Genomic DNA, 12738 nt, shown 5'->3' with positions numbered 1-12738 from the left:
AAAGGTTATCGCAGTCGCGGGCGAGGGCTGCACATCCTTGCTCATGGTCGGTGAGGAAGTTGTGACCCTCGTCCCAGTCAACGAGAGCCCTCACGGCCATAGTAAAAAAAAAAGGAATTAAAGAAGGAAAAGAGAAACAAATAAAAATTATTAACATCGGTCGGTCATGTTACATAATACGGTTAGTGTCGACATCGGTGAATTCCGATCAAAATTGATCTAATAAACTCAGTTGACAAAAAAAAAGAGAAGAAAATACTTAATACTCACTTAATACATTTAAAAGAATTATTGGACAATTTTCCTTGACACTTTTCAAAAATCCACTACGGCTTCTTCGTAAAAAAAGAAGGGGAAGGGTGTCCGAAAGAAAACCTAGGCCTTTTTTCACTGACGTTGGCCCCACACGCTTCGCTTTGGACGGTCAAACTTGGATAAACATCTCCAGCAATAAAAAACAAACACACAAAAGTCCTCCGGCGACACAAAGCGAGACCCCCCCCTCCAAAAAAAAAAAAATACATGTGCCTCCTTCGGTAGATAGATGGAGAAATTAAAATCCAAATAAAAAGTGAATTTCTTGAGTGGAGAGCTTATACCAAGTGAGTGGAGAGAAACACCGAACATGGCTTCCAAATCTTCAACCTCGCCAGCATTTCTCTTTTCAATCATTTTGGATCTTGTGGTTGGCATCAACGGGGGAGGAATTGCTATCTATTGGGGTCAGAACGGCAACGAAGGCACTTTAGCCGAAGCTTGTGCCTCTGGAAATTACAAGTTTGTGAACCTAGCTTTCCTTAATGTCTTCGGCAACGGCCAGACTCCTATGATCAACCTCGCTGGCCACTGCGATCCTTCCAGCGGAGGATGCACCGGCTTGAGCTCCGAGATCAAGTCTTGCCAAGCTAGGGGAGTCAAGGTGACGCTCTCGATCGGAGGAGGTGTGGGGAGTTACTATCTCCCTTCCGCCGAGGATGCTAGGTACGTCGCAACTTATCTGTGGGACAACTTCCGGGAGGCCAGTCCTCATCTCGACCACTTGGGGATGCAGTGCTCGACGGCATTGATTTCGTCATCGCAACAGGCACGAATCAACACTGGGATGATCTGGCTAGGTACTTGTCTGCATATAGCATCAGTGGAAAGAAGGTGTACTTGGCTGCAGCCCCTCAATGTCCTTATCCGGATGCTTGGGTTGGAGGTGCCCTTCAAACGGGCTTATATTACTACGTCTGGGTCCAATTTTACGGCAATCCTCCATGCGAGTACAGTTCTGGGAACATGGGTAATCTCGAAGATGCATGGAATCAATGGACTTCGATTCCCGCTGGAGAAATCTTCTTGGGATTGCCGCGTCTGCGGATGCTAGTAGTGGTTTTATTCCTGCATCGAATCTTACTTCCATAGTACTGCCCACCTATGAAGCACGGACACGCTCGGGAACCTTCCGTGTCGTGTCGGACACGTGTCGGCGTGTCGGACACGCTCCGACACGCGGTCAACACGTGTCGGATTTTCCGACACGTGGTCAACTTTTCTCGACACGCGAGTCGGAGCGTGTCCGAGCAAGAGGCTGGGTTTCTGGAGCGGATCTGCAAGCGTGAAGGGAGAGTGAATCGTTGGCGATGGAGGGTGAAGACGAGGCGAGGAGAGGAAGCAAGGCTGCGGAGGCGAGGCAGCAGCAGTGAGGCCGCGACGGTGAGGCCGCGACGGTGAGAAGGCTGGAGGAAGAGAGAACCAGGCGACCGAGATGGCCGCGACAGAGGACCGGAGACAAGGCTACGACCGCAAAAAGAGAGGACCAGAAGCAAGGCAGTGAGCAGCTGCAACGAGGTGACCAAAGAGAATAGGGATTGAGAGGAAGAGGATCGTGCAAATGGAGGAGGGAGCGGCCGTTTTCCGAGAGTTTTCAAGCTGCTCTCGAAGGTTTCTAAAAGATAGAATGGGTGCCGTGCAAGGAGGATGAGCAGTGAACACAGAAGGAGGAGGAGGCTACGATTTAGTTTTCCAAGGAGGGGGGTGCCGTAAAGGAGGAGTCAAAGGGGGATGGGGCAGCTAGGTTTAGGTTTCCAAGGAGTGCAGGAAAAAATTTAAAACTGAGGTACCGTGCATTTGGGTTTTCAAGGAAGAGCAGGAAAAATAAAAGTAAAATATGATGGTGCCAGGAAGAGCCAAAAACAAATTAAAATGGGATGCTCGTCCTGGGCGGGATGTCCCTTTTTTCTTTTCTTTTTGGAGGAGAGGGTGGAGGGTGATTTTAAAAAGAAAAAAACGAATAATGTTGAATAATAATAAATTATGATCATCATGAAAAATTATAAATTTATTTAAATAAATTGACTCTACTCTTTATTTTTGAAATAATCATATGTATATATAAAAATATTTATTTAATATTTAACGTGTCGGAACGTGTGGAATTCTCTACTTTTTAGAAATGACGTGTGTCGTGTCGTGTCGTGTCGCGTGTCACGTGTCGCGTGTCGGTGCACATAGCGCCCACCGTTAAAGGATCTGCCAAATATGGGGGTGTGATGCTGTGGTCCAGATATTATGATGGTCAAACTAGATATATCTCTTCCATCAAGGGATCTGTCTGAAGGTGAATTTTACCTTTAGTACTACCAATTCAATATATTTGCATCAGATCCCTTTCTTTGGAATTTTTTAAGCGGAAAACACTGTACACATTTAACAACAGGAAACCTTACCAAGGAAAACAAGTCTCTTATCGCACCCTACATGTACCATAGAAATTGGGAAATGAAAGGGCAAGGCTGAGTTGAATGATTGCTCACCCCAAGGCACCAGCGTCCAATGGGAAATTTAGCAGCACTTTTCAGTCTCTGCAACAATCAATACAACATGTTTCGAACAGGTCCTGCTCCATCTAAAAATATGGCTATCAATACCACCACCATGAAGTTCCCGATTAAAACGACTGCAAATGCAGAGCTGAAATGTGCAAAGTAAAGCCGTCATTTGTTATTCCGTAGCTACAAATTACCAACTATTTCTTGGTGGGGAATTGAAACCAAAACTCTGTTCATGAAACCCCAGAAACAATCAAGGAGCAACATCGAAGGATTCCAGAGAATGGGGGAGAAAAATGAGGTAATGGCTCGTGGTCCAGAGGTGAAGCAGTGCCTTCAATAGAATGCAGAGTATCATCACCTCTTCGACTTTGGAGAAGCGAAACATGCGGTGGATTGGGTGAGCCGGCAAACGGCTTATGCGGTCACAGTCCCGGTCCGCCATTGGATTTCATTCAGGGGCTTTGCAATGCAAGGCTCTGGGATGAGAAGAGATGGAAAATTCCCAAATATGAAATTCAAAAGGAGGATGGGAAAGAGAGAGATTGATTGCTCCCTGCTTTATCACATGAGAGCACATAGTAGGTTTTGAGAAAGCCACAGTTAAATTTCCTTATCTTTCTGTTTCCTGGTGCTTTTATCACATGAGAAAATATAGTAGGTCTTGAGAAACCAACTGTTAATGCCCTCCTCGTGCGAACATTGAAAAACTTCCTATCTCATAAAGCTGGCCAGCTTCATGAGATTGTCCCAGTATTCATTAAACGATCGTGAGATTGACAGTATATGCAATAGCAGTAATCCATAAGAAGATTTGCAATTGCAGACTTGAAAGAACCGTGTATTCGCGAATCCAAGTGAGGCATTTCGCAAAGCAATGTTGGGATCAGGATAGAACCCACGAAGATCTAACAGCACGGTGACTAGCGCAAGAATCAAACAACTTTCATGATCTCTCTAGTTCTCAAACAAGAACGAGCTTTCATTAGCTTGTCCGTTGGATTCACGTTATTAACCTTAAAATTTCTGTACAATTTCTGGTGTGAACTTTAACACACTATGGCCAAATAAGAAATACTTTCGACATCAAAAATTATTACTACTGGAGACAGCTGCTTATGTAGGAAGTAGGACAATTCTAATAGCATCAATCATAAAGCAAATTTACATACAGGAGACAACAATTAGCTGCCATCGAATGCACGCCGATGAATCCGAATGGCTGGGAAAATAGTCTTTCTAGCAAATGAAGGGAGAGAACGGGTTGGGCAGGTTTTCAAGGAATTGGACGTCTGAAAGTTCTGATTGGCTGATTTACCGGCAAAAAAAGGTTTTATGATGCCATCGGCAAAGAGCTCATCAGCATGTAGAAGGGCAGGGGATAACTGAGAGAGGGAGACATTGAAATTGAAACTCTGGGATTTTTCTGTATAACTCTCAGAGTCGATAGAAGAAGGTCGAAGAGACTCATCAAGACCATCAAAGGAGGTCCTTACATTGGACAACCAGCTATACGAAAAACTATCGATTGCTAGAGGTTTTGTGCTTTCCATGGAACTTAGCAGCTAGTGTCATACAGGGTGATGAGGAGAGTAAGGGTTTATATGTGTTGGTAGGGATTAGACTTAATACATGTGGCATCTCTATGTTACTCGAGTTGTATTAGGATCGAAGGTCAGGGACAGCAGGAACATGAATAGAATAAAGGAAAGCAAATAGGCAATTATTTTGTCTGAATGGCTTTTGTCATGCTTGATATGCCAATGAAGTTATTTGTCCGTGTTGGTCGCATGCTTCGTACATTTTTTTCTCTCATCATGCATAATACCAAAAGCATGGGCCAATATATTATGGAAGTTTTCATATGAGTTAACGCGATTCCTTGCAAATCAGTAAGTCTGTGAATTTGCTGGAGAGACTCCACTTTCATCACAGAACAACAAATACAAATACTCTTCTCATCTAATTGAAGGTACAACATCGTGGATTGAGCTGATCCTCTTATGTGCGATAAACATAAAATAATGACAGTACTTTTTAATACATTAGTAACAGTTTAACATCATCATGCAATATTTAATAAAGCTGGATCTTACAGTTGCATTCTAGAAGTGCTATATAAAATATTAGATGCAGGTTCCAGATGTCAGCATCAACATTCAGAAAAGACAATGCGAGATCTAAATTACAAGGGTAGACAGCTATTTCCAAGATTTTGTCTTCTAGATCTCGAAAGGCCAAAATGAGTAGATTCACGTAAATGTCTGAAGTGACCATAGATGTGAACCTAGATAGTGATGTAAAGAAAAGGGCTTATGCAGCCCAGACTGCGCACACTCGGCTAAAGAGTGCTAAAGGCTGAACACCTGCGTAGATTTTTGACAGGGTACATCATCAAGCAAAAAAGATAACGATGAGTTGCAGAGTCCGTGGACCCCTTGCAGACATTCAATCTAACTTTATTCTATGCTAACCAAAATAAACATTAATATAGGCGATAAGATAACAAACAACCTTTTTCAATGCAAAACTTCGCTCATGTACTGCTGAACTTCTAGACGTACACAAACTATTATAGACGTTGTCTACACTTAAGAAGGCCAGACTTAATCTGCTCAGGCCAGAAACTTATCCAGTTATGCAGCAATATATACCTCCAACCACACGAAACCGTAATTTCACCTAGATATTTGCTTCAATAATTCTGCTCAAGCAATCTAAACAGCTATTTAAACTGCCATGAGCATGGAGTGTGCTAATATTGGAGCTCTTTCCGCATGGGCATTGAGCTGGGTTTGAGGCTGTTGAGAAGAGACCAAACCAAACATTAAAAATTGAATAATTACATGTCTCGTGAAATCTTTTGAAGATGCAAAACCGAATATAGCCAGGAAACACTCACATCGGAAATTGAGAAACAATTACTAAAAAAGAATACAAGTTTTAATAAGCAAAACTCAGGTTACAGATGAAGAACGTGAAGGATAATCACATGCCGGGTGCCATTTGTCAAAATGTTATGCTACATTCAACCACTGGTCTCGGTTCAGAGGAGAGATGGTACAGATTACAGAGGACAAAAGGAAAATCCCAGGTCATCACAAGCAGTGCTTTCGCATTCATGTAGGAAATGGTGTTGCATCGGTATTTATAATAGTTATCAAAGCCAAAGATACTTCTAAATTGGCTTCAGAAGTACTGTCAAATTTCCGTGGTTTCATAAATGACGTGTAAAGACGAGAGGCAACTCACCCATCAGCAGTTGAAAAGAGAGACCGTTATGACAAATTCATCATCCAAAGAGCTTTAGCATGCTAATCATTATGTATGATTAATTTTCAATTTCAGCCAAAGATCAAAACTGATGAAGCAAAACCAAGTTAGTATGTGTTTGGCCATACTGCAGGGAGTCAAACCTGTCACATCCACTGCATATTGCGAAGAATCTGAATTCTGTCCTAATTCATTCTTATATCCCTCAGCTTTAACTCCGTGATCATTCTTATGAGCGGTTGCCGCTGCCTGCTCACAATCGTCAATTCAGATCAGCTATCAAGCTCCAACCTAAGAAAACAGATGTTCACATGGGTACAACCTAATTAAGTTTCTATGAGTCAAGACTCAGAACAAGCTCAAAGTTTTTGAAGAGGAGTATTAACTAGAATTTCAATTAAGTAAAATTACGGGAAGATTAACACTCGCACCTACAAAACTAAGCCGCCACTAACACACTTTTTCACTAGACGTGCAAAAGTACGACAGGAATATGCATTAATCCCATTCCAAGTTTTCGCTGTAAGTTCATATTTGATGCAGACTTCAATCACCGCCGCCACAAGCGATGAAGAACCTGCTGGACGCAAATTGCGCAATCCCAAGATCTCCATAACCAGAACAAGAACATGCATAATTGAGTAGAAAGATTAACGCACCTGTTTTGGGATCCATCGAACATAAAGCGGAAGCAGAAAAGGATTATCCACATATCAAGGGGATCCACGCATCAAGTCATTCTCCTCTATTACCCTCCATATCACTGGCTCAATGAGGCGGCCCCCTTCACGTTTAGCGTTAGGTAAACGCCCCTTAGGTGAGGATACATGTGAGAATTAGGGTTAGAAGAGAGACTTGAGCACTATTTATAGAGTTTCCAGCCAGTCCCCCTCATTACGGGCCACGCTCAACTCGGCCCACACTAGTCAGCCCATATCAGACTAATTAAGAAACCTTCTATCTCACCTTAGACCAACCCTGTTTTACGGTAACCGTAAAAGCAGTAAATTACAATATCAATTAATTTAGTCCACATTAGGAAAACTCTTACATTCTCCCACTTGGACTATATTAATTGAAATCGTACTGTATGTGCGCACATTTGGTCTAGAGATAATTCTTAATAGTCAATCCTATCCCATAAAGTCTTAAATGCCGAATCATGGCGGTAACTGCATGTATACACACAGAGCCTTCCATGGTCACAAATGCTCTTAATTTTATTGACATGGATTCAATATGGTAGTGTGTCAAATGGATAACATCTCTCATAGAAAGATCCCATTTGTCAGTCGTCATTCTCTTACCTTAGGTGTCACAAAAACTTATGCCACTAGAGAATGCTTTATGGTTCCAATGAACCCATATATGTCTTGTCCTTATGGTTAACCTTTCTTTATGTATCACAAGACATATGCACAAGGCTAATAACCGGATGCCCCTAGCCTTCACTCAAGGTTTATACAATCCCTTGAGACTTTATCAATATGTATTCAACATAATAACAACACATTCAAAAATATTTTATTGAATGCAAAAGTTGATACATATCAAACCGTTACAAAGTGTAACGAACGCAGATGAAACCTTTATCAGAGTAAAGCCAAAATAGTTCCCACTAAACAACAACATCTCATGATGCTCCTAGGCCCATACTAATGACATGTCGCTCAGATATACATGGGCGTAGGCCGTTAATTAGTAGATCTGCAACCATATCATCTGTGAAAATATATTATATTATTATGTCACATTTCTGTACCGTTTCCTTTTGGTAAAAAATTTTGACCACCATAAATTTAGACCCATTGAGACCTCTGATGTTAATACTACAAATTTGTTATCTCAATACAACCATATGGATCTATCCATAAAATTAAAAACGGCCAACTCCTTAATGAGGTTCCTAAGCCTAATAGCCTAAGTAACAATCTAAAAGAATGTTACTAGCATTGCTTACATAGTAGAATATGACATAAAACTTTATTTACTACACTTCCTACTAACATAAATATGTATTATGTTATCGATCGCATGTCATCATAACAGCTAGCAAAGTTTACATCTAAATACCCTACTAACTGTAATAATTGAACATATCTGTAAATTAGTATATAATCTCTTGTCCTCTTTAAGTACCTCAAAACCTTCTTGGTAGTAACCCAGTGATCACGTCCTGGATTCAACTGATATCTGCCTAGAAGTCCCGTCACAAAGACGATATTTAGTCTAGTGCAAATTCGAGCATACATTATACTTTTAAGTGCACTGACATAATGTACACCATTTAATTAGATTTTCGCAATATCTAAATAAGGACAATGTGATAGATTTAATCCATCACCCTTAACAACAGGAGCAATTCCTAGCTTGCAATGATGTATATTGAATAATTCCAAAATACGATCAGCAAATGTCCTCCGAGAAAATCTAATATAATATGGAAAAGACAATCCTTACGGACCTCAGTACAAAAGATATAAGATGTCTCAAGGTCACAACTTGTAAGCAAAATATCATGTACATAGAGTATGAGAAAAATAAATTTCCTCCCACTGACCTTGCAATATGTATTGAATTACTTTGTTCTCAATTGAACAAAATAACAACACTATGAATAAAACTTTTCAGTTTATACACAAGTTTATTTGAAACATCTGTCAAAATCCTCCAGTTGCACAATATAGATTTTGTATCTATTTGGCGTAACTTCGTATGAAAATAAATTATTAATGCCACGTTCACTCTGAAAGAATCTTTAAAAATACTAGAAAGAAATATTTATTTCTTCACTATTAACTATCCACCCCTCTTTCAAAGTGAAAACTTTATTATCTTTTATGGCATTTAATCACATACTTAATTGAGAACAAGAAACGACATTTATATAAGTTGCTAAAACAACCATGTAATGGATATTGTAATCATGCTCTCACAAATAGACTATATAGTCTTATGATATAACTGATCGTCTTTCCTTAACAAATCTCCTGCATAAAGCTACAACCACTTCATTTTAGACTTGAGAGGTTTGAAAAAATTTCATCATAACTATATCAAGAATAGTACCTTGAACCTCAACAAGTTTAGTCTATGGTATAGGAGATTCCACAATTGTTTGTACCACAATTGTCTGTATATCCTCTACAATTACGTCGAACTGTAGAAACTTTACAGTATGTGATACCATAATTCTTATACCTTCTTTAGGGTCATAAAATTAATACCCCTTTAACAATCTAGATAAGATACAAAATAATTCCGAGTGGATCTGAATTCCAACGCACTTAATATTGGATTAGATTACCTCACTTTTGCATGACACCTCTAAATTTCATATGATTCAAGTAATTTACGTCTAGTCTATAACTCAAAAGAAGTTTATGAAACAATTTTTGTATGTAAAAAGGTTACTTTCAAAATATCAGCCCACAAAAGACCAGATAAATTAGTCTTACTAATCATACTCATCACCATGTTCAATATGGTGCATTTATGCATTTCGGTCAAATCTTTTTGTCAGGATTTTCAGGTATCGTAATTAAGTTACCATCCCTGAATCTACCAAGTATTTGACAAATGACCCTTTAAGCTATTTCGCATTGTCATACTTGCCAAAATACTCAGGGCTACTGTTAAGCCCGACAACCTTTTAAGACTAATTGTAATTGTTTTATTCTTAAATAGAAAACTTTCAGAAACAACCTTTTAACCATATACGAGATGTATATGTGATTATGACTTAAACACAATCTTTGCAGATGTGTCCTAATTTCAATATCAGACGAGACATAATTTCAAGCAACTAAGGCTTCCATCATCTTATAGCAATGCAGTCCGTAGGCAAACCTCTTTTCAAGTGTTCCAGAATGAAACGCTTCATGGACAGTAAGCAAATTCAATTGCTCTTTTCTCAAGCAACAAATCATATTTCCACAACTTAAAATTTGAAACAGTAAAAACCTCAATAATAGTGGAGTTATTAATTACAGAAAATGTGACTGAAAAAACAAGTAATGTATATAATTAGCATCATGCGAGCACGGTGTAACTTGACGTACAAGTACACATCCAGAGAGTTACACGCATAATCATATAATCACCTTTGGGTAGAATACATGACATGCAGTTGTACACTCCCCACATGATAGCAGTTATGAGAATATATTCCAATTCTTCATGAATTCATCACCTTTGGGCATATGAATCACTAGAATCAGTCACTCCTCAACCACACTATCATGTATCCCTCCATGAACTAATACACAATCACCTCCTTTGGGAGTATGACTACGCATTAGACCAGGAGACATCCCAATCATCATACGAGACCGAAATTTCTCAAACCCAATCAAGCGTGCCACTTTGGCGGTCACTACTCAATTGAATCCTTGAAACTCTCTCATACCAGAGATATAAACTTTACTCCTCACATACACCATATACATGTGATTTTAACTTTAGTGATAGGGGCAGCATATCACCAAAATCACATATTATGCTAATTACATTGCTTTGTTCATTACTAAAATCTTTATTATACATACATATATATATATATATATATAGCGAACCTGAAAGACAGATTCCAATGAGATCAACGATCACAGCAACACAAGAAACTTCTCATAACATGGAAGCAAGCATCTCTTGTGCACCCCGATTACTGATTACTAGAACAACATTAAAAGAATGTTGATCTAGAATATCTCTCATAAATTAACATCAATAGTAATACATGGTACACCAAATCGACAAGCGACAAATTTGATCCATTATCACTCATGAGTTCATAAGGCAAAAAATAACTCCAAGGCCAACAACTAATTTATTAGCCAATTTTTAAGTAACAAATTATCATTGTAATCAACCAGTGGCCTATTAATTGAGTCAAACCAGAGAACCAAATATCTAAAATTTAACGGTAGATACTATTGCTCTGCGTAAATGCTGTCACACTCCTTAACCATAAAAAATATTCAACTTGATAGACATTAACAAGTGACCAGATGAGTTCATGTACAATATGCACTAACTTAACTAACATGCATTACTCACATTCAGCAGATGTGTTAATCAGTACAATTAGTTTGGTCACGAGTTCTTAAGACGTCTATCATTCAAAGGTTAACAGAATAAACAAAAATACATCAAGATGCGTATAAAGAACTATGCTTGAGTAACAGAAGTTCCATAACTTTTACTATTTCACATCACCTCAATACATAGTTCAATTACTATCCCATAATAATTGTATCTCAATAAGCTAATTTCACTTCACAATAAAATTTATTTTTATTAATGACTCACACATTTATAATGTTTATATGATAACATACCTATAACCCAACACTTGTATTTCCAAAATCACAGAAAATACCAGAAAAATACACTAAAATACACTAAAAATACATGTATTTAGGGTTACATATGTATTTCCATATCCATAAAATCATCAAATATGTAAAATAAATATACCACAAGATAGAGAATCATCATACAAGTCCAACGCCGCCAGCCACGCACCAAACGGAGCCCCCACGCCCCCGCACGCGCCGCCTGAGTGCGCGGCGCGTGGAGCTCACGCGCGTGGCGTAAAGCCGGTCAGAAACCGCTTCGACCGGTGGCGGTCCGACCGTCCGGTCCAGCCGCCCGGTCCGATCGGTTGACCGGTCCGGTCAATGGTTGACCAGGTTGGGTCGATGACGTCATCAGGGTCGAGTCGGGTCGATGACGTCATCGTGACGTCATCGCCCACGTGCGGCGCATGCTTCAGGTCGGACCCGGGTCGCTGATGTCATCGTGACGTCAGCGCCTGCGTGCGTCGCCCGCGCGGGCCAGGCACGCGTGAAGGCGCGTGGGGCGCACCTTCGACGCTCAGGCGGCGCGTGGCCACGTGTGTGGCCTCCTCCATGGACACGCCGCCCACCGTTCTGCTCGTCTTGTCGAGCCCAGTCCGAATTTGTGATTTTATTTTATTTTTATTGAACAAAAAATCACAAAAATCACAAATTAGGGCAAAAATCTTAAGTGTTCCAATTCTAGGGTTATGATTGCTCTGATACCACATGTTGGATGCAAATTACGCAATCCCAAGATCTCCATAACCAGAACAAGAACATGCATAATTGAGTAGAAAGATTAACGCACCTATTTTGGGATCTATCGAACATAAAGCAGAAGCAGAAAAAGGATTACCCACATATCAAGGGGATCCACGCATCAAGTCCTTCTCCTTTATTACCCTCCATATCACTGGCTCAATGAGGCGGCCCATTCACGTTTAGCGTTAGGTAAACGCCCCGTAGGTGAGGATACATGTGAGAATTAGGGTTAGAAGAGAGACTTGAGCACTATTTATAGAGTTTCCAACCAGTCCCCCTCATTACGGGCCGGGCTCCACTCGGCCACACTACCCCATATTAGACTAATTAAGAAACCTTCTATCTCACCTTAGACCAACCCTGTTTTATGGTAACCGTAAAAGCAGTAAATTACAATATCAATTAATTTAGTCCACATTAGGAAAACTCTTACAGAACCAAGTCTGAAGATGAATATACTTGCAGTTTCTTATGCATAGGTAAGATGTACGATTTTGCTCTTTCTTTCCTTCTTGCGAAACTTCACTATAATTTTCGAAATGATTTGT

At 39.9% G+C, this 12738-nt stretch overlaps 1 pseudogene; it reads left to right on the top strand.

Annotated features, from left to right (window-relative positions):
- Positions 1–625: 625 nt before the first annotated feature.
- LOC120293166 lies at positions 626–2600 on the top strand (annotated as a pseudogene).
- The last annotated feature ends 10138 nt before the right edge of the window (positions 2601–12738 follow it).

This window comes from Eucalyptus grandis, chromosome 5 (genome assembly GCF_016545825.1).
Source record: "Eucalyptus grandis isolate ANBG69807.140 chromosome 5, ASM1654582v1, whole genome shotgun sequence".
NCBI classification, from domain to species: domain Eukaryota; kingdom Viridiplantae; phylum Streptophyta; class Magnoliopsida; order Myrtales; family Myrtaceae; genus Eucalyptus; species Eucalyptus grandis.
This window is presented reverse-complemented; position numbering and strand designations above follow the sequence as displayed.